The sequence below is a fragment of the Pinus tabuliformis genome, chromosome 4_2 (assembly GCF_031772625.1).
Source record: "Pinus tabuliformis cultivar Carrire ecotype Pingquan chromosome 4_2, CPIR1, whole genome shotgun sequence".
Lineage (NCBI taxonomy): Eukaryota > Viridiplantae > Streptophyta > Pinopsida > Pinales > Pinaceae > Pinus > Pinus tabuliformis.
Genome location: NC_142304.1, coordinates 114,459,287 through 114,483,080, shown reverse-complemented (window position 1 = coordinate 114,483,080; position 23,794 = coordinate 114,459,287).

The following is a 23,794-nucleotide window of genomic DNA, read 5'->3' as shown; positions in this document are numbered from 1 at the left end:
GGCTTGCCTACAAGGGATGGCTTCTATCCATTTGGTAAAATAGTCTATGGCAGTCAAAATCCACCTGTGTTAGCCAAAGGATGAAGGGTGGATTTCACCAATGAAGTTTAAACCCCATTGTTGAAATGGTCTTTTGTTGAAATAGGTTTGAGGGGTAAAGGTAACAGCTTTCTCTTGCCTTCAAAGATTTGGCATTTATGGCATGAAACTACAAATTTTTTCACATCAGCAAACAGGGAAGGCCAATAAAAACCAGCTCTTAGAATCTTATCAGCTGTTGATTTCCAGTATAAGTGTCCTCCACAGTCCCCTGCATGAAATTCCTTGAGGACTTTGTCAGTTTCATCCAATGTTAGGCAATTAAGCAGAATACCTTCATGATTTTTCCAAAACAACACATTATCTATAATACAAAACTTTGATGCTTTCATTTTCAAGAATCTCTTTTTAGTTCTGGACAACCCTGGAGGAGCTTGCAGGTTTAACAATACAAAACATATATCAGCATACCAAGGGGATTGTAAAAAGGCTTGATTGATCTGTGGAGTCGCCATCTCCTGTTCGTTGTCCAGTTCATTGATGTCAAGGGCTTGAAAATTGGTTTCAGTCATCAGTTTGGCTAATCCTTGTCCTTTTATGAGTTTTGTAGGCTTGATTTCAATGTCATACTCTAAGATGTTGGCTATCCATTTGCCTCTCTTACCTTCAATTCCTTCTTGAGTTAAAATGTCCTTAACCACAACATTTGGAACATAGGCTATCACATGTGAGTACAAGATATAAACTCTGAAATCCTTGATGGCCTTTACAAGGGCATAAGCTTGTTTTTCCATGATCTGATATTTTAAAGGAGCATCTCTAAGGGCTTTGCTGAAGAAAGCAATGGGCTTCTCACATCCTTGGTCATCTTTTTGCAATAAGACAGCAGCAATAGTATGCTCAGATGCAAAGGAAAAGATCATGAAATCTCTATCAAACTTGGGACTTGTGAGGACTGGTGTTTTTGTCAAAGCTGTTTTGATGTCCTCAAAGGCTTGTTTAGCTTCCATCGTCCATTTGACTTTAGAATCTTTCTTCAGCATATTATTCAACAGTCTAATTAGCTCAACCAAATTAGGAATGAACCTTCTTAGGAAATTGATCTTTCCTAAAAAAGCTTGCAGTTCTTTGATGTTTCTTGGATGAGGCACTTGAAGGATAGCTTGAATTCTGTCCGGGTCAATCCTAATGCCATCTTTTGAGATTATGTGACCTAGGAGTTTGCCTTCTTCTAGGCCAAACAGTGATTTCTTTGGGTTCAATGATATGCCATATTTTCTGCAAATTAGGAACACTTGCCTCAAATGCTCTAAATGTTCTTGGTCTGATTTTGAAAAAGCAATGAGGTCATCAAGGTATATGACTAAGAAATCATGGATCTCTTTGGCAAAGGCTATATCCATTGCTCTTTGAAATGTGGCCCCTGCATTTTTGAGTCCAAAAGGCATTTTGATATATTTGAAGGTACCCCAAGGTGTTGTAAAGGCAGTTTGTCCTGATCATCCAGGTGGACTAAAATCTGATTAAATCCTGAGAATCCATCTAGCAATGAGATCCTAGAAGCTCCCACTACCTTTTGTAGGATATGGTCCATTTTTGGTAAAGGGTAATGGTCTTTGAGGGAGACTTTGTTCAAATTTCTTAAGTCAACACACAGTTTTGTCTCTCCCGTTTTCTTCCTAGTAGGCACTAGATTTGAAATCCATTCTGAGAACCTAATAGGTGCAATGATTCCAGCTTCATACATTCGTTTAACTTCTTTTTCAATCAAGGGAAGGAGGACATGGTTCACCCTTCTAAGCTTTTGTTTAAAAGGTTTTTGATTCTCTTTCAAGGGTATAGTATGTTGGATGACCGAAGTATCATAGGATTTGAGGTCCTCATAACTCCAGGCAAAGACATCTTGGAACTCTTTGAATAAGTCAATGTATTTCAACTTCTGATCAGCGGGCAATGTTTTTGACAGTTTTACCATTTTGGGGTTTTTTGTGGTTCCAATGTTGTAGTCCTCAATTTTGACATTGAGAGGTTGCATCTTTGGCTTTCTAGGAATGTCATTTGAATCAAATATGTCCTCTAAAGGAGTTAAACCTGTGGGCAGAAAATTGTCTTTTAGTTCAATTACTTCAACTTCTGCCTCAGCTATTTCATCAAGATCTGTTTTTTTTAGCTCTTGTAAATTCTTGTCATCAAATGTTGTTGGGTGCAAAATCAGGTTTGCTGTTTCAGCTGATATATTTTGTTCAATTTTGTCCATCTGTTGTTGGTCATCCATGGTGCTTGTATCAATGTTTATGCCAGAGAATTCCTCTTTCAAAGTCAGGAAGTTATTTATCTGTGTATCATTCTCAAAGACCTGCCAATTTTTAACATTATCTGGGACAACAGGCCTGTGTTTGATTTCAGCAGTGAAATGGTGGTTGGGCTCAAATGGTAGCTTGCAAGTGCTGGCAAATGTTGCCAAGCTATGTGCATGTAAATTGTGCTTTCTAGGAATTTTGGTGAGTTGAGATTCTGAGAAGGTGTTAAGAATTTCAATAGCTTCCCCTCTGTAAGCCCTTAACCTAAGATCATTTGTAACAAAGTTTCCCTTCATCTGCTGTATAATCAAATCTGAATCCCCTAGAATTGAGACCTTGGCTACCACTAGACCTCTGATCAGTTTGAGTCCTAACAACAGGGCTTCATACTCGGCCATATTGTTTGTGCATCTGAAATTTAACCTATATGCATGACCTTTAGCATGGTCATTTTGCATGTTGTGTATCCAAACCCCTGCCCCTGCTCCTAATTTGTTCACAGAGCCATCAAACTCTAAGCACCATAAGATCTCTTGGTTATGATTAGCCTTAAGAGTTTTGGAAGCTTGTTCAATGGGCAGAGTTGGCTCTTGTAACTCATATGGCATGTCATTCTCCTTTGTTACATCGATTATATTAATAATTTTGTGATCTTTGGCACTAGATAGTTCCTCTATGCCTTGTGTTTGTGTTCCTTCTAGGAGTTTGACATCAGTTTTGAGACACATCTCAGCATTATATAAAATGAATGAATCCAGGTCGGAATGCATTGCATAGATGGGGAAGTTTTGGGGTTTTTCTTGACTACTAACCACATATTTCATTAGTGTTTCTCGGTATAATCTCTTTGGCTGTCCAAAGACTGAAATAGTGGCATAGGACATGTCTAGTTGCAAAGATACTTGGATTTTTTCACCCCATGATCTGGATAAAAGCATTCCATACTTAGGTGGAATATCAGCTACCACGACATCCATCAAGATTGTCTTCGCTGGATATTGGACTAAAGATACACAAAGGTCTTTAATTAGGCCTAGACACCTGACCTGACTGGAATCGAATGAGAACAAATCTTTGTAGGGCCTTGTGATGTCTAGATCCAGTCTTTCCATCACAGATTTAGGCATTAGGTTATGGGAAGCTCCTGAATCAAACATAGCATTATGCAGCACTTTGTCATGAATGTTTAAGCTCACATAGAATGGAGGAACCCCTCCATCTACTGTTTTACTGTTGACTTCAGGACCGAAGATTAACTCTGGTTGATCATCAAGAACATTGACTGCATCCCTATTCTGTGGTACTTGTAGTGACCTATTGATTTGTTGACTGTACACTTCATGTTTGGCCAATTCAGAGAGAGGAATAGCTATTTTCAGCTTACCTACTTCTGTTTCCAAGTTAAAAGGCTTTTCTATCTGAATTTTTGTATTGTGGACAACAACCTTTTCCTTTTCAGTGGAGTTTTCAGTGATTTTCTCTTGGTTATGAGTGCTGTTTTGAGGTACATCTGATTTGAAATTACTTTCAGGAGGGTAGTTTAGATTTTCTTTAGAAGAATGGGATGTGTATGGCTGATTTTTTGAGAGCTGTAAGTCTGATATATCTTCCACAGTGACTTCCTTTGGGTCTAGGTCCGTTTTAGTGGAGGGTTCTGTTAGGATAGCTTTATCTTTTGTTTTCTTCGGCTGCTTGGTATCCTTCAGCTTGGTAGGTTCAGGGACATCTATGGTTCTGCTTCTCAATTTGTATTGTTTATGAACCTCATAGACTGCTGCATCATATCCTTCCCTAAAATCAAATGACTCTCCAGATTTGGTTTGAAATTGATTGATGTTGCGGGCTTCTTGGTCATCTTGTGTTAGGAAAATTTGTTGCTCACTGTTCAATCCCATTAGGTTGATTTGGGTGTCCTCTGTTGGTTCACTAGATGTTGAGGCCTCGGCATAGTTCTCTTGAAATGGAGGTCTGATGTTCTGGTCAGGGCCATCCCTTCCAACATTTGGATTTTGATTTTTTCTAAAGTTTGGGTTCCTTGCAGTGTTACTTGGTTGACCTTCCCATGATGATTTTCTTTCTATGGTTTCCACCCTATCTCCAAGTCTGTCCATACCTTTGATAATTGCATCAAGTTTTTGTTCAAATGCTGAAGGTTCCTCTTTGAAAGTTGTTCTTCTTTCAGCTCTTGCCCGATTTCGCTTAGCAATAAGGTTTGCCTCCACACTAACAACTATATTCTGCATGTCTGCTAAACTTGGAGGGGCTCTTTCCCTCAATTGGTATGCCATATCATAATCAAATCCATCGGGAAATTTGATCAAAGCTAAATTAGGTGGAGGTCTAAGGTTTTGAGGAATAGCATTATAAACATTGTTGAACCTAGCACAATAGTCTTGGACAATTTCTTGTGGGCCTCTTTTCAAATTATCATATTCTGTCAGGATGTGTAAAGGGTCCTTCTTCTTTTCCCATCTGTTTAAGAAGGATTGATAAAGAGCTTCTGAATCAGCTATAGAATTTGCAGCGAGTGCTCTAAACCAAATCCTCACATCACCAGTTAGGCTCTGGACAAAAATTTTCATTCTCACATCATCATCATCTATTTCATAATTGTCGAAATAGCCTTGCATTTTCTGAGTGTGGTGTTGAGCTGTATAAGAGCTAGTACCATCAAAATATGTGATTTTGCTCTGATAATCCTGAGGCATAGCCCCTGGGTTTCCAAGCAACTGAAGAGGAGCATAATGGTTTGCCATATTTACAGGGATAAATGGGGCAACAGGAAGAAATGGGACTGCTGAAACAACAGGGACTGCAGAGGAAATATGTACGGTGGATGGAGGTGTGGAGAAGGTGCTTTGAGAGGTGGATGAAGAGCTAGGAGAAGCAGCAGTACTATGAGGACGAACTGAGGTTTTAGCAGGAGTTAGGATATAGTTCTGCTGAACTGTTTCAAGGTCTAAACTAGAAGAATTTTCTTGAGCCTCTTGTTTCCTAAGGGCCTTAGAAATTAAATTGGGATTTTCAGAAATAGCTGGAGGATCTGGGTCAGGGTTTGACCTGGTGTACCGGGTTTTCTTCTTTGGAGCCAGCTTCTAAACTTGTTTTTGGTATTTTCTAGGAACGTTTTAAGATCACTGTTTTTCACAATATTCTACAAGAGTTTTTCTGAAATATAGGAGGCTTTGGGATTTCCTTTGAATATGTTGAAACAGGGAAACTGATCAAATCTTTGGAACACCTGTTTATAGCCTAAAAATATACTGGAGATTGACTAAAGCAGCTTTTATTTACTCCTATAAATGCAGAGCTAAGACAGTTTCAAAGGCTACCTAGCTAACTTCAGGCTCCATCTGTAGCTTTAGAAAATAGACAACAGTTACAAATAGCCATTCAAAATCCCCAGTGGAGTCGCCAATGATGTTATCACTCAGGTTGTTCCCTGCCTCCTGAATACGGCCGAGGTAACCACTAACCAATCTTTTAGCTGCAGGTCCTAGCCTACCTGCAACCAGAGAGGGCTCTCTCTTTGTAATTTGCTTTGTTTTTGGAGTATTTTAGGCTAGTTATGATGTACAGGTTTTTGTTTTAAGTTTGTTGGATGGTGATTTCAGGTAGAGCTGGGATGCAAATCTAAAACAGTCTGTTCCATTGGGCAGATGGAGTCAATGATGATGTATTGCTGAAAGCGTTTCTTGGGGAATGGTAATACTACAGAGCAAGATAGACAGTTATGGAACAATTTTCAAATCTGAAATTTGATGGAATGAAATCAGGGAATGAAAGGCAATCAAGAATCTCTCATTATGCTGACAGAGGGAAAGTGTATGAATATTATTCAGGAGCAATTAAGAATTCCTAAATAGTATTCAAAATGAAGGAATTAGTGCAAACATGAGCATTTAAGAATTCATATTTATGACTAATTCTGAAGAAAACATAGTTAATAGCAGAGATTGAACACATGGTGCATTTAAACAAATCCTGGGCTATTCTTTCTTCTCTGTTACCAAGATTATGGAACATATATGAAATTTGCAAACACAGAAAACATAAAACACAGTTTAGAATAACTTATTGTTCCATTGAATGACACAGGAATTCTGTAGCAGGTCCCAGAACATCATTTGCACTTTCAGACGGTGCAGAAACCATGAACTTCAACAGCCATTTGTATTAGAAAGTCTCAAAAATTACAGCGCAGTCTAGAAAGAAAATCACCAACCCCAAATACATTCTATGGGGAGGTATTTATACAAAAATGAGATACAAAATATCTTGCAGATAAGTCTTCATGCAATAACTTTCTTTACCAACTCTTCAAAGAAGTAAATGAAAGAAATAAATGCTGTAGTAATTGTTGGTGTGCTAGTTGTCCACTTTGTCAGAGATATTTGACGTTTTGGACTAACTGAGTCGGCTGAAGCTGTGTCTTTAATCTGCGGTTCCTGTGTTTGTTGTCCTGGTGCTTTGTTGCGTCACTGCTTTGCTGTCTTGGCCTTGGCATCCATACTTGGTCTTTTATTAATGAGTTGCAGTCATAATTTGACCCTTTCTTTCTGCTGTTTTTACTCTTTAACAGGTGGCCCGTGTATCCAAATTTGCTGACCTGTAGCTGGTTAAAAATCTGAAGCTGATCAAAAAGGGAACATAAATCAAATTACCTGGGTAGAATTTCCAGCATTGCCTGCCACCAATCCTCTGTAGGCAGCTGATGTCTTTGTATCTTTATGAGTGTTTCATCAGCTTCAGTGTATCTGTAAAAGTTGGGCTGAACCTCAAACAGGTGATTTATCTCATGTTCAATGTAGAACAGATTTTCTAGCTTGTCATAAAGAGTCTGTCCAGAGGGAGGCCCTGTTTCTTCTGAGGTACTTGAGGATGCTGTAATCTGATTTGAAACATAATTATTCATCCTGGTAGTATATTGTTCACGGGTCAGCAGTCTTCCAGCGCTGGTTAATAGGCTGGGCAATCCTCTGCTCTTCAATGCTGCAAGCTTTAGCTTGAAATCATCTATTTTTGCTTGCATTTCCTGGCACTTTCTTTCTAGAGTTTGCACAAAATTTCTTAGGGTCAGCACCTTTTTTGCTGTCAGAATAGTATCTATCCTGTTACTGATGTCTAATGCTGCCAACTCCTCTTTGGTATGAGTGTTCAGGAAGTGAATCATTTTATTGGCCTAGTCAGGCATATTTCCCAATGCTACTCTAGCCCTTTGAGTCTCAAACTGAGGTAGGCCTATCAATTTTATCTGTTCATGTATGGCCTGAATCGATTGCCATTGGTCAATGATTGACTGACCAATTTTGGCCCACAAAATCTTCTTGATTTCGGCTAGAGTTTTGTCTAAAGTAAGCTCCTTCTCTAAGGCTTTTATTTTGTTGTCCAAGGCTTTTATTTCTCTTTGTTTCTCAGCCACTGTCATCTTGGACTTGTCATAGCTTGCCTCCAGCTTGGCCAACTTTTCTTTGGCCTCTTTCACTTCTGTCACCTGAACTTCTAGCTCTTTGACTGCTTTCATCATTTCTTCCATGCTCATGCTAGATTTTGGTGTTGTTGTTGTTGTTGCTGTAGCATCTGTAGTTGATGTAGTTGTGGTGGATGCTGGGATAACAGGAGGGATTGTTGCTGCTTGTGTGGGAGGAACAGTGGCAACAGTTGGAGCTGTTTGAGGTGGCTGGGAGGTCGACTCTCCTTGCTTGCCTTGCAATGCCCTCTCCAATTCTTCCTCCATGTGAATTATTATTTGGTTCATCTTCATTAGCAGATCCATGGTATCTACTCCTTCCTTTTTGTGTACAAGTTCTGCAGTTTGAGGGTGCATAGTTGCAGGCAGCCTCAATTGCTTTCTCAGTGCAACAATATCTTCCTCTTTTTTCTTTATGAGGGCCTGGATGGCTTTAGCATCCTTCTTAGGATCAGGTCCTAGTTCCACAATGATTTCCTCCAATGTCTTTATTCTATTATCTTTGGCAGAGCAAGACATTCTTTCCAAATCCAATTGAGTGTTTGTGTTTTTCAATGATTCCTTCAGTTTATGAGCCAGCATGGCCTTGTCTGCTAGGGTGGCATAGACCATCTCACCTGTTTGCTTGTGCAGCTCAATTTGGTCCATCGGGTGTTTTTCCTTGGAGAGGACCTCTAAGCTTGTCTTTATATAGTCTGCAGTTGTCTGGGGCTGTGGTATCTTAGGCTTGAAATGACTCAGAATCATCTTTTCCTCCTTAAAGTCATAGGCTGCCATTAATCTCTGCTGTTTGGAGGGTGTTGCCTTGAGGAATTGATCATATAGCTGTACTCTTAACAATTCATTCTGAGCCTTGATTTCCATGAAAGTTGCTTTGATGCCAGGTGGTTGCTTGCTTTGCTGCCTTGAGGAAGAGACCTCCATACCATGCTGCCTCTCTTGCTCTTGCTGGAATGAGCTAGTAGGTGTTTGCTGGCTAGTTTCTCTTCCACTCCTCGGGCTCTCTATGACTTCTTCAGTAATTTCTTCCTCAAATTGGGGATCAAATCTCTGTCTTTTGGCTTCTGGTTGCTGGATTGACCCACTTGGAGGTGTGGTCTCTTCCCTATCCCACTTTTTACCTCTTTCCTAATTAAGAGGAGTCTGTAAAGCTGGGACCTGTAGTACTTCAGTTTGCTGTGGAGGGGCCTGCCCTTGACTCTGCTCCTTTGAGGTGGTAGGTTGTTCTATCACTGTTTCCTACTCTGCATCCATCACCCCCTTGCCTTTTGCTATACCTGTTGCTGGTGTAGATCATTCTTGGGCAGCTTGTGAAGCTGCAGCAGTAAATGTGCCTTCTCCGACTTGTTGTGGCAGTTTGAATATTACCTGCTCAAAAGAATCCAAGTCAAGAGTTTTTCCAAATCTTTGACATGTCGCTCCATTATTTCTTCTTGAGTGAACTCTTCAACTAGTGTCCCTTGCACCCACTCATCTTGGCTGGAAAATTGTTCAATTTGGGGGATTTTACAATGCTCATATGCTGACAGCCTATATTTTATTTTTCTGGCATTAATAAAGCCATCTGGGTCATAAGGGACCCACCAAAAACTCCTCTTTAACTTGAGTTTCTCCCCAATATTTGATCAGCATCTTGCCAACCTTCTTTCTTGTTCATGACAAAGGGGCCTAGTTGGTCTTTGAATTTCAGGCGAGCCTTTTTCTTGGCACTATGAAAATGAGTTAAATATGAATTGATGAGTTGCCTGTAATACTCCAAGGCAAACAGTCTCATTGGCACATATCTTGGGACCCTGTAGGGACAGAGCTCACAGCCATAGATCCTAATGATAGTGTGATTCTGGTAAAAGTACCAATCACCTATTTTGTAGTTCTTTGAAAGCTGCAATATTTTCTGCATGTCATAGGATAACCTAGTAGGAGGAGTTCTCTTCAGAAGACAAGAAACTGGATAGACAAACAGGTCAATGAACTCACAGTAAGAGTAAGGGGAATTGTGGACTTCATGAAAGACTGAGGTCCAGAAAATCACAGACCTTTTTTCTCCTTTAGAGTCCAATCTTTTGATGGGGCATTGGAAGCAATCTGGCTGATAATACATGAACAAATGATAGATATAGGATGAATATTTGAAGACCCCCTCCCTATCCAGCTTCAATAGTTGGTCATGTATCTTATTGGAGATGAATTTGGCATAATTGTACTTGACAGCAGGGGGCTGTCCTGGGCTAAATGCAGACAGCATGACTAGTATAGTTTCATCAATGTGCTCACTTGTTTTGAAACCTAGTACATAGGATATCATATCAACCAGTAACTTGCCTACTTTATTGAAGCACACATAAAGAAAAGGAGGTGGCCCTGTAGGCTGGCGGTCTGCTCTCATGAATACTTTGGCAATTCGGGCTATCTCAGAGCTGGAAAGTTTAGGACCTTCATCAAGCAGGAATTTCATAGAGAGAGGGACCAGAAGCTGAGTTTGCTTGAAGTTTAGCATTTGGTTGATTGAATAAGGAGTTATTTGGAAGAGGGTGCTCGTAGATGGAGACTTGACTGCTCTTTGAGATGGGTCATAGTTTTCACAGCAGAGACGAATAATTTCAGGGAAAATATTGACAGAAGGGAGGAAATAGATGGGCAAGTTTGATTCCCAAATTCCATAAATATCACTGTTGTTCAGGTAACTGTTTCTCAGCTGACAGAAGGTCTGCAAGTGGTTTCTGCCACCAACCAAATCTTGAATTAGGTAGTCCCTATCAGCTAAAGGTAATGCTTCAAGTTCCTTATGAGGTGCATTGAGAGGAGTGATGTTCAAGGTTGCTGGAGTGGCCATGTTGAATGCTCTGTGTCTGTAATCTGGAACTTGGATTGGTGTAACAACTGAACAGTAAAAATTGTCTCTGAAGCTTTGTAAGGGAGCTAGCAGACTAGAATTTGATATAGATGTGGCCCCACTGTGTAAATTTTTATGGTAAAAGAGCAAATTCTGCAGAATTCGGACAGGTTTTTAAATGAGTTCACTGGATTGATAGGCTCTGTGGGTATACTGCAGAGGGAATGGGAATGTTTTTTAGCCAAATGAGTGAAATTCTGCGGAGGATTTTGACAAAGGGAGTAAATGCATGGGCAGCTTGCAAACTCTGCCGGCGAAAATGACCTTAAAATTCGTTTTAATAGTGAATTTGCAGAGGAGGGAAAATTTGTCGGGTTGCTCTTGAACAGGGGGTCAACCAGTGAGTTTATAGGTGGAATTTCAGGTGCCGAAGTACTTTTAGTTTGAATTCGAGCTCCTCAGTCAATTTTAATGGTGAAATTTCTAAAAAACAGGGTTTATGGGTCAACTGTGGGTAAATACCTATTTTTATGGCGTAGAGGACAGCTAGCAGGGGTGCCTCAAGCTGTGGAGTTGAGCTATGGAGCCAGGATCGCAAGGTGATGGACTGTGCAGGTTGGTGGCCGATTTGAACGTAAAATCGCATGCAAGTTCTTCACCAGCATAACAATAGAAAATAAGCCAAAATAGTCGTTTTAATGACTTTTTATTTAATTTTGGACATTTTAGCGCTTTTGGCGCTTTTCGGGGATGACGTCAGCATGACGTATTTTTGGCGCATAGTGGGTACGGAGAGTGATGTGGCATGTGACACGGTGGCGGGCGCTGATGTCAGCGGGTGATGTGGCAATGGTACAAAGCAGTGGCGGGCCGACGTGTACGCAACGTCATATGGTGACGGGGACCTGACGTCATCGGGCAGGTGGCGGGCGGTTTCCGGTTTTCCCCGCACCACTTTTGGCCCGGGGTGGTATTGCAGAGGGGGGCTCCGATCACGCCGAGAGATTGACGCGTGGCGGGGGTACGACAGCAATACCGCCCATCCTCCGGACGCTAATCTTCGGCAGATCAGGGCATGCGATATTTCCGCCCACAGTTGGATGTTGGGCTCTGGATCGGACGGCGGTCGGGCGAGGATGGACGGCGAACAACTTTGGACACGGGACCCGCCTATTATTTAAATGTTTAACAACGCGCCGGGGGTAATAAACTTTGGGTTGTGGCATGTTATATGGTTTATATGGGGCAGACATGGTTATTAGTATAACCAAATGTTAAACTAAACCCGTTATATATATGCGCGCGGGGTTATAGTATGGTTTAGGAGGGGGTGTTAACACGGTTATTTATTTAACCTGGTTCTAAATAAACTCCGAAGGTTTATACGCAGAAGGGTTAATACCAAGGCCCCAAATGGACCTAGTATTCCCTTAACTTTGTATTATATGGCTATAGTGCCAGGGGTGCGGATATTTACATTTTTTGGGTTTTTATATAGTTTTTTTTGTAAAAATAGGGATGGGAAAATGATTTAAGGGAGCTAAATAATAAAATTAGATGTTAATATGACTTTGTGGGATGAAATTGCATCAGTGAGTCCTAAGCTTATAGAGTAAAAACTCAGGCATAGGGAAATGAAAGGAACATGGAATGATGATTTTTACACAAGAAATGTGGCTTTTTTCCACTAAGTAAACTCAGAGTTCAACTTAGCATTTCTCACAAAATGAAGTGAAACTGGACTATTGGGCAGATCTTAAGGTCCCTGAGGGGATGTTAGTAAAATATTTCTGGGGGAATGATGGGGAATTAATCATGCTTCCATTGTTATGCAACCAAACAACTGCCATGGTCCTTGTGTCATTGATGAAACAAATCTTTCTTGATAAGACAAAAATGACAACAAACTTGCTTCTGCAACCTCAAACTGCATACCCAGCCTAATACACCTAACATTTTTTCTTCCTTTGGATTGGGTACACTTGGACTAGCAAACCCTGATTGTCCTCTTTTCTTTTGACTACCCTCCTATCTAACTCTACCCTTATCTCTTCCAAGGGCCCAAATTAAGCAGTTGCGCTCCTTAATTTCTCTACCTATCTACTCATTTGCCAAGCTTAAACTGTTTGGACAGATATTCATTCTCTATTCTACAACAACAAATTTAAATATGGAGTGGTCCAGATTGAACTATTGGGCCATCCATCAAGTGTGATAAACAACAGTATTTGCACATTGTGAGCTTGCAAATAAGATACCAGTGGCATTTTGATTGGCCACTTTCCTGGTCTTCTGGTTTGGGGTTCCTTTCTATTATTCTTTCTGACCAATTCATTTTCTTGCCCTTTGATTATTCTTTTAGGGCATACCCTCTTTTCATTTTTTAATTTTCTTCTTTTGTTTACAAAATATGGAACCATTGCAGCATGCAAGGATGAACATATTTGGAACTTCCATAGTCAATCATGAAAAATGAAACCTATTGGTATAGGAACCTAACATAACTTGTAAAAGAAAATAAAAATGGGGGGTCTGCTTTCAAGCTCTTTTCCAACTCTTTAAACATGAAAAGATTGCCAAGCTCTTGTCGTTTTGAACTCATTAAAGGTTGTGAAACATCGTTCACCCAATATACGTTTACCCTTTTTTTGGGCTGGGATGAACTATTTACAAAAAAGTTACTCCTTGACTGAAATGGTCAAGCGGTTCTCTCAAGTATCATTTTCTACCTTTTCGGGCTCGAGAGACACAAATGTACGGAAAGGGCCCATGTGGAGTTTTATTTTCTGTGTTTTTTTTAGACTCTCTAAACATGAAAAAGATACCGAGTTACACCTCTGTCAGACTCGTTAAAACATTGAATGACATTGGATTCGTCACCATGACGAACATGAGCTTCTCCTCCTTAGGGCTCATTAAACTTACTAGATCAGATTCATCCGAAGGATGAACTTATAGTGCAAGCACATGCTATCCCCTTCAAGTCTGCGATAAAAAATAACTGAAGTACTTGCCAGAAATGGTGGGGGGAAATTGGAAACTCTATCAGTCGTGTCAGCAACTCGCTCTTGAACATGACAATTTCTGCTTTGTGTCAGGTTGGGATATCCTTTTCATCATTGATCTTCCTGGGTTGGGTTGTTCATTTTTGCCTTCCATTTGATCTCTACCACGTCATCATGACCACCGATCCTATGGATCCAAAAGCTGCCAAACTTCGGAATCGTGTCGCTGATATGTTCAAGAGATGGTCTTTCTGCAGTTACACTTACTCCTAATTCTCTGTATCATCTGAAATCATTTGCATCTCTTTGTCTCGTGTCGATGATGTGGGATACATCATGGCCTTCCTTCAACACGGTCACTTCCTGTCGACTTCAGCTCATCATCCCGGAAGTTGGCCGAGAGACTCCCTTCCAGTACCTTATAGCTTGCATGACCTAATGGCAAGTTCTTCGCACTCGACAATAAGCTCACATCATCAGCTTTCGATCGGGTGATTTCACGGGTGTTCGACATCAATTCCTTTATTAACATTTCGTGAACTGTGTTGTCGGTACCTTCAGAACCATTGTCATTATTGGTGGTTTTTCTCGCGCTTGTTGTTCACATTATTGACTGGTAATCAAACGATTTTCTAGCATGTTCGACTTCAACACATTTATTCACATGTTAGGATTTGTACTTTAATTGGGTCGTTTGCAGCGCAAGACCCTGGGCTAAGATTACACAAGTCCAGGTTGCGAGGCGGTGTGACATGATCATGTTGATATACATGTCTCTTTCAGGTGGATGGCTGCGACCATACCATGAGTTATTATATGTGATCCTTATCATTATTGGATGGCATCAACCATACCTTGGTTTCGTTATGATCCTTTCTATTGGATGGATGCGCCCATGCCTTGGATCCATTTACAAGATCATTCTCTAGATGGTTGTGTCCATACCACGATTCATGTATCATTATTTAGAGTTTCCAGTGATGTATATGTATCTATGCTTGCTTGCAGGTTTTCCGATGATGGACTTCGGTTCCCCGCTTCCAATTGTAAAACATCTCACCCCTCACTCTAGTTCGGCCTTCACGCTTTACGAGGCATCTATTACACAACATTTTTTCACTATTCCTGTACTCCCCTTCCATGATCCTGGAGGACCTCTACAGTGAACCCGACATACTTTCATATCATGAAGAAACTCCAAGTATGTCCCTCTTCTTGAGCAGAATAATTCCCCTTTGCATCATTTCCCAAGAATCTTCCTTTTATCCTAGTTTACAAGACCGACTCTACTAACAAGTTTCCTCTTCGCGTCAATTTGCATAGATTAAAACTAGCCCTAGTGCCGTACGGAGCCACTGAGCCCTTTTCCAGTCGCACCGATCCTCTTTTGGAAAGTTTTTTAAATATGGTGTCAAAGCTTCCAACTCTAGAAGCTTCGTAACGGAACTCTGGTAGATGGTTTGGCTGGATGGAGCCGAAGAAGTCAGTTTGGGCTCCTTTCCCATATTAGGATGGAACAAAATCAAGAGATAAGACCTTCTCCCATGATGAGAGGAACCATCTCCCATCCATCCAAGTTATATAACCCTCTCTTTCCCCAAGCTAAACTAGTTTTGGAGTGAATTTGAATGATCAACAAGTCATCTATAGCATGTAGCTTTCTAGTGTATGTTTGAGGGAGAATAGTGTGTTTTTGGTTTGGTTTGAGACTAGAGGGAAAGATGCCTTAAAACTTCCATTGTTGGGGCTATCCATGAAGTGCTAGGAGAAGTGTGAGAACCCAGATACGTCGGAGGAGACCAACAACGACAAGGCACTGGTTGTAATCTTTTTCTGATTTATATAAATGCAACTATTGATTGATTTCCTACATGAAGTGTTATTTTACATCTTTATGGCTTAATGTTCCTTGACCTATTAAGTAAGATGAATACAATGTTGTATGCTATCATGTTTGTTGTCGTTGTTGTTTGCTTGTTTCAAGTATTCGAAGGAAAGAAACAGAAGATAGCTAGAGTGAGGAAGCAAGATAATCACCAAGCGAAATAGTGTTCTAAGAGGTAGGCCCTCTTAATTGATTCTAGCTTAAGGAGATTTTCTATAGATTGTTTGTTTGTGGCTAGACTCGCTCTCTCGGGTTAGAGGAATTATTTGTGTCCGCACTGAGAATTTACCTATACCACAGACCATGCATTCTTTCATTGGGATTATCAACAAAAGTGTCATCATATGGATGAGGATTGGATTGGGACTTGAGTCAACTACTTTTCTCACTTCACACTTTGGTTTGCTACTTGCGCCATATAGAGAATTTAATTTTTCTTGAGGATTTGATGGTGATACATAGGGAATTCGATTTTTTTGAGTGGCTCTCTCATCTCCACTTAAAATTTGGCTCTCTCTACTTTGGGATTGGCTCTAATGCCATTTGTCATTGTCATTTTTTATTAGGATTTGCTCCTAACTCTCTATATAATATAGCCATGGGCTCTCATATTGAATCATTGTCTGCTAACTCTTGTGCTTGCGGAAGCATTGTTACCTTGTACACTTTTCAAGAATATCAATAAAAAGACTTTGGAAGTCCATTCATGGGTGGTCTTCTTTTGGAGCATGGTGCATCGTGAGCTATTGATATAATATTTCTCTGCTTTTAATTATTTCATTTTCCATATATTCTTGTAAACTTGTTAGTGCAAAGATATCTTGTATTAGCATTTGATTTGAAAGTATGCTCTAGAGTTTGAAAGTTTGAGTTTATTTTCAAAGGAATTTCTAGAAATTTCAATTCATTGTTTGCTTATCTAAATCTATTTGGACTAATGTTTGATTTAAGTATTGTATAGAATTTTTCGTTGAACCAAATGCGAGGGGAAATCTTTGGGAGAACAACCCACTCTTGGAGCACCATTCAAAAGAACTCTCATATGTTATTTGGATTCACTTACTTTATCTTACGAAAAGTGTATTGCAGAGATTTTTTTAGGCATAACTTGTATATAGTCAATTATTATAAAAATTTTAAATATTTGACATAATGCTTTATTGATTCATATTATCTATCTGAGAGTTTTTCTAAACTAAAACAAGTGATGGGGTTCACTCCCATGACTTGATTTGGTTTCTTGTATATTATTTGTATTTGTGTTTAACTTGTTTTCATATTCTCTCTACAATAACTTGTTTCTTGATCTTGCAGCCCTTAGGTAGAGTGTTGGTGACAAGAGCATCAAGGAAGGATCACAAAAAATCTTAACACTTTTCTTTGTAGGACCTCTCTACACTTTCAAAGTTTATATTTTTGAGGAGGCGGTGGATAAAGAGGAGGGATGCTACTTGACAAGGCCATGGGATTTGTAAGGAGGATTGATTCCTTGTTTTGTGAAATATTTCATTCACCTTTGGAAGGTAAGCCTTGGGGCACCAAGGTACACTTAATATCTTCAATCTTGAGAGCTTTCTCATTATATCTACTTCATTTTTTGAATTTGAGTTTCAAGAAAGATATCTAGAGCTTGAGAAGCCCCATTAATTGTAAATATTCCTCTTGAATATTTACTTGAGACCTCTTCAAGGTTTCCTATCTTGTATCATCTAATTTTTTAAAAGCTTAGTCTTTTCTCGTGGAAGCTTGGGTTTTCACCCAAGCCGTCGTTTTCCCCTTTTTTGTAAAAGGAGGAACATGTGGGTGGTTTGATTTTGAGCTTTTTTTTATAATTTTTTCATCTTACATGCCTTAAAAATTAACACAACATCACCTTCACAAGCTGATTTCCTAAATTTTCTTTTTGTTACTTATTTTCATGCTTTGCCATTTCAAGTTTAGCCTTCAAGTACAATTCTAAATCTTACTTATAGAAGCAATTTATTTTATGAAAGACAACAAATTTCAAGTAGATATTACATAAGGTGTTTTGTCAAGTATTCCCCTCGGAATGCCACCTTAAGCGTAATTAATTGAGTCCAACCCAATAATAACTCTGTTTTTTTTTAAGTTGTTGGAATGCACCGGAACGAAAGGCAAGTTGTTCAGATGATGAAATATACCAAGCTAATGGCATTGAACCTCATATAAACTCCTCAAAACCCCTCCAAAAGCCACTAGGCCCATTAATTACACCAGCTTGCACCTGTGACCTGTTTGCTCCCAACTCTGAAAGTCCATCCTAACCATATCCTAAGGAACACCAGAAAAAGGAACATTACACCATTTTTCATGATTTTGTGTATTAGGATGAAAATGGAGTCGCCGAGGTGAATTAAAATGCCTTGATAGATGCTTGCTTCAGCCTACAAGCATTAACTTTGAAGTTCAATGAAGAACTAGGGCTTCGTTCTTCTAATGGAGTCGCCAATAATGATATGTCAATATGTTGTATGGGGAACAAAACACACATTTCATGTCCCCAAAAGTAGTGCCTAAATGTCACCACTCAAACTAGAAGGGGTCCTAGGAGGGGATCTTATAGAGCAACTATAAGGTTGAGGGCAACAATGGAGCAATAGCCCACTGTCACCTCACCTAAGCTCCCTTTTCTTTACAAAGTTTCGCCGATGGGAGGAGTCTTGACATGAGAGGAATCACAGTGATGGATGGACCAATGATAAGATATAGAGTGATTCCTAAGGCCTATTCACAAGAGGGGCTCAGTTATATAGCTTGCTCAAGAAGCAAGGTGATGGGCTCTCCAAGAAGGGCTAAGGGGATAATTGAGCCTATGTTTGGGAAATATGCCTTTACAAGGGGCTTCCTAGACTTAAGGATCCTTATAGAGGAATGGATTCTATGTGATCTTTGTGGAATTTGAGTTATGAAGTTGTGGGACAACAATGAACCCAAGTGGACCCAAACTAGGTCAAGGGTGTGGAGTTGACCAATAATGGAGGGGCTTAACCTGGTGAGGGGGGAGAATAGGATCAAAGAACTAATTTTCTTTTGAAATCCAAATGCAATGATCTTAATGAGGGCACTAACCCAAATTTACCTAGGGAGGAGACTAGTCCCTGAGTTAGGGCTTGCAATATCTCGAGATCCCACCATCAGATTGACCTCAAATTTGGAGAGCTCCTTGAGAAGACCCCGACGCAGTTGTGGGCCAATTTTCAAGGGTTTTAGATGGCTAGAAAATATTTCGCTTGATGCCCTAGGATACTTTCTGGGGTTAGGCCTGAATTGGAAGAAATGAAGAAAAGAAATGTTATTTTGACCATCAAAGGGATACGAGGATTAGTACCTTATTGCTTGGGCTTAATGGAGTCAAGATACACATAGATCATGAAATTTCGTGAGCTAAGGAGCCGTAATTGATCTTTACTAGCCTCTCCAAGGGCAGCAACTAGATTAATAAAGATTTATACTTCAAATTTACGAAGGAGACAAAGTTTTGAGGTTTTTAACCTAAGAGGTGCCTCTAGGAACATTCGCCCAATCCCTCAAAGGTCAACACATCCATTTAATCACTTATTTAAGGTCCCAAGATAATTTCACATTACATTTAACCCATACAAGAATAAGGATAACAACATACATGCAATTAACGAGTGAGATAACAAGAATACCATCAAAATTTCGATTGACATGAGAGAGAGAGTATATCCATTTATCAACTTTGCATTAGAGAAGCTCCAAAGACAATAGAAAAATCCAAACCTCATCGTGCTTCAATAAAAGCTCCAAAAATTCATCCCAGCAAAGAGTGCGAAAATATCATAAGAGATACAAATCAAATCCAAGTGATGATGATAGAATGAATCACTTCTCATCTATTTATACAATCTCTAATGAGTTCAATTTTCCTAATTTGACCTATCTGAGCCCCAAATAATAAAATAGTGTGCAATAATAACATCCCTTGGTGACAAGCCCACCAAGATAGCTTAATAACATAAGAATAAGCCTCTCAAAAGGGTAGAATGATCAATAAAGTGAGTTATTGGACCTTTGAGGGAGACTAATGAAGTCTTGAGTGTGCCATGATGCAAGAATGGACCTCAAACATAGTGGACAAGAGGTTGGCACCTTATTTTCCAAGCAAATCCTTTTGGTGTCCCTAGGTGGGTGTGAGGGGCACAAGGACAACTCATGGGTCTCCAAAAGGATTGAAAATGCCTGTAGACAATCTGTAAGGGCTAGGATGATGACATAACCCTTATCTGGACCCCAGATCATCTTTCAAGTGTATGGTGCAAGTGTGGAGTCGGTTGAGCACGATGAACCAACTGCATCATCCTCATTCAAAAGGTGGAACAAAAAAAATCAATAAGTGGTTCTAGGGATCCATTAAGTACTCTCTGCTATGGTGGAGGCCCATGGCTCTCAACGCTCACCCTACAAGTGCCAATGTGGCCCTCTAGAGGGCCAGGACCCCATATAGGGAGACCAGGCCCCAAATGGAGAACCATCTGCAATCCTGCATAAGATCCAATGCAGCCCCTTGCCCTCCAATACAACAAATCAATAGAATAATCATGTAAAAGATCTTACAAGTCATGGAACCAATGGGGCACTTCATGGTGGCATGCCCGTCCATAGTGGGCTTTGGCATGTACAAATGTCTCCAAGCTCAATAAGGGGGTTAATCAAGGACCCTATTAGGTAGTTTCAACCTCTAAAGGGGGTGCCATGTCCATGGTACATCCTCCAAGTGGTAGGTGGAAAATGATATAGTAATGGAACAGAGTGGGGATCAGGGGAAACATCTAGACCACATGTCATGGTACAAGGGTAGCTATAATAAGGGAAACCCACACCTGGGTATATGAGTGTAGGTGGGAGAAAACCGTGGTACATGAGTTACCCTGGCCTTTGTTTTTCCACCCTTCTTCATATGACTTTTTCCTTGAACTGATTTTTTTCCATCACTGCTCAGGGCTCCAAGGGATGAGAGCATGATGTGTAATATATAGCATTTGATAACCCCTTAAGGTGTGACAGTTCAACGCCCACCAGGGGTTGGGACAATCATGGGTTCCTTAATGATGGAAGGGGCTCATCTAAGGCCCATAGGAACCAGGGTGATGACCATGGATAAGGGGTAGAACTCATGTTTGGTTTTTTCTCACGTGCTAAATTTATATGTCCCGTCCATCTTTTGCATTTTGTGGTATATTTTCTGTTGAGAGTGGTCAAATTATACTTTTTATTTTCTTTTAGTTGCATCAACCTTCAGGGCATCGTTCTAGGCCTGACCGAAGGTGTGGAAAAGGGGAGGGGCAGGCTAACCCTATGTGGACCTAGTGGACACATGTGGACCCAGATGGGAAAAGGGATGAATGGGGCTAAAATGAGTGGAAGGGGGGAATGTATGTGGTGACGGGGAGCGATACCATGCAACCAAAGTCGATATTTCTCAAGTAGTACCAACCCTTAAGCTAGGTTCGAGTAAAGGAGATCCCATTCTTTTCAAGGACCTGTTACAACCTACAGGTGTGTTTTAGTAAACAACAACCCCCCATTTTGTATTTAATTATAATAAAAATGGGGACTCTTCTAAACTTTTAGCTTATATTTTTTATCTTTCATTAAAATTTTACCCTTTAAAAACCCAAAAAACTTTAAAATTCTATATTTTTATTAGTATATAGCCTTAGGGTTATATAATCATCGCAACCATGACTTTATATATTAATAAACTATCTAGATAAATAAGGTTGAAATGCTAGAGCCATTGCTGTCAAGCGCTTTAGAATATTTAAATTACACACACAATGTTTGTTTGTTTATACAATAATTAAACCTTTTCTTCTCCCCTCATGCGCCTTTGATATTTGCGCTTGACACGTATCCGGAAGGTTTTTCCCCAGAGATTTTGCAAGCAACTCCTTTCATTTCCTTCAGGGATTACCTTTCGTGGTGATGCAAACATAGACATCAGCTTCATGTGAGCCCTCTCATCCATGCGACATACTCAACATTTCCCATTCGTGCCTTTGTTCCATTAACCCAACACATCATCCCAGAATGAATTTCCTCGAAGATTTCCTCCATCGCTCCATTCGAAAGAGTTAGGGACAAACTTTCGAGACAACTCACCATTGCACATGCGCATATGGGTCCCCTGTTCCACTTACGTTTCCACTATCCCATTGGGCATTCATATTCCTACCTTCCATGTAATCTCAGACAATCCTCCTTGGAACTTTCAATGTGCATAGCTTCAATTATATCTGAGATCCCATTTCGAGGATGACTCAAACTTCCACCTAGCATTTATATTAACCTGTTTTGTTTCCCATTGGACCATCATGCACTTCCCTTTCCACATCACCCCAACGATTTCTTAAAGAAATCTCCTTGTTTCTTTCGGGTTTTTGTTCTCGAGATGACTTGAGAAGCCACATCAAATGGCGAGTCACCCCTCATCCTAGTTAAATCTTGCCACCTATCACCCATGTCAAGTCATCATATCCATTTGGTGAATATATTGGCACACATAGAATTTAATTTTCGTCCTTATCACATTTTGAGCGTTTTAATTCCTACATGCATGAGTTAGTGGTTTAACGGTTGTACGCAGTTGTACTAAATCGACGATTTTTATCGTTATTATCATGTGAAATGACATTTTAACACTGGTTTTCATTGTAATAACATAATATCTCTACGAGCTCTGTTAAAACTGTCGATATGGTGAAAGCAAGAAAAAGATTCCAGCTCAACCACCAACAAGGTCAATGCTAGAAGAAATGGATGAAAATTTGCTAGATTCTTTCTTGTTCTCTAATACCATTTGCATGATGGATTTTGGAATTTCACCCTAGAATGCAATGTATAAATTACTTGCGAAAGCATTATCAGAAGAAGAGGAAGACACAAAACCTACAGTTGCAACTTTTGATCAAGGAGGCAATAAAATTTCTGAGGCAAGCTGCAAAATCTCGTCTACATAGAGTTTCTTCCGATCTGAGACTTCTACCCTACACCAATATGATTCGTTGGGTGATTGAAAATGTAGATATCATAAAAAAAAATTGTCACCTCTTATAGAACAATAATTGGCTCTTTCAAGCCAAAACACCTCCAAGGTATGTATAAATTATCTAAACCATAGCTTGTGAATAATGCTCAGTTTATTAATAGTTTTGTCCAAGAAGAGTGCACAATAACACCGAAAAAGAGATTCTTGGTTTAATTAGAGAGTGGAGGAGAGACCCCAACAAACATAAAGAGGAATCATCATGCAAATATTCTATACAATCCCTAAGTTCCCCTTTTTGTTATGTTGCCTCTATGTTGTGTAGACTATTTGCTTACCGAAATGTCTCGCAATTTCCATTGGACTAGGTTCCTCTCATCCATAGAATTTTTTATGGGTTTCCTTTCAATTGGACCGAAATGTTGTTTGATAATATCACCAAGGATATTCTCTCTTTCCGCACCAAACATACATCCACCCATAATCCACCCTTTTATATGTCGGCTTTTGTAATGGATGCCATCTGTTTCTCTTTGGATTTTCCAGTAATGGGATGGAAATGGACTGCGAACCCTCTACCTATCCACATTTATCATATTAAATTATGGGAAGAGAATTAATTTGACCATTTTTACCAAATCTGCTATCTCATTATGATTCTTATATATCTTGCCATTTTCATTTATAAACCTCCAAGAATGTCTATATCCACTATGGATTATTTATTGAGAATTGGAAATTGGTTATTGGAATAATTTTTCACTTATATCAAGGTTTCGGGAAGTTATGGTACTCCACATGTTTTTCCTATGTTTATTCTAGATAAGCTTCTATGCAGAGAGGTTGCTCACCAAACAATAGGGACTGGGATAACCCTTGAATTAAAGAAAGCTTCCAATGGAGTTTGGTCTGAGTTCCCCTTGCAAATTAGTATCTTGCAGAATTATACTCATGCTGGAAAAGATTTAAAGCATGTGTATGCTTCAAAATTGGCTACCATTCCTAGAAAATTGCATGATCCTACCAAGTTAATCGATATAATAACTATTGATGCAAACATTAGAACATATGTCCATGAGACTAATCATTATGATGAACTATTATGTGGAGCCTCTTCTTATCTATATGTCTGCGATAAATTTATATAATTACCTTCAGAAAACTATCAACATTTTCTAGTCTATAGGGACATAAGAAGATCTCCCTTTCCACTCAATGTTGCAATTGTCAGA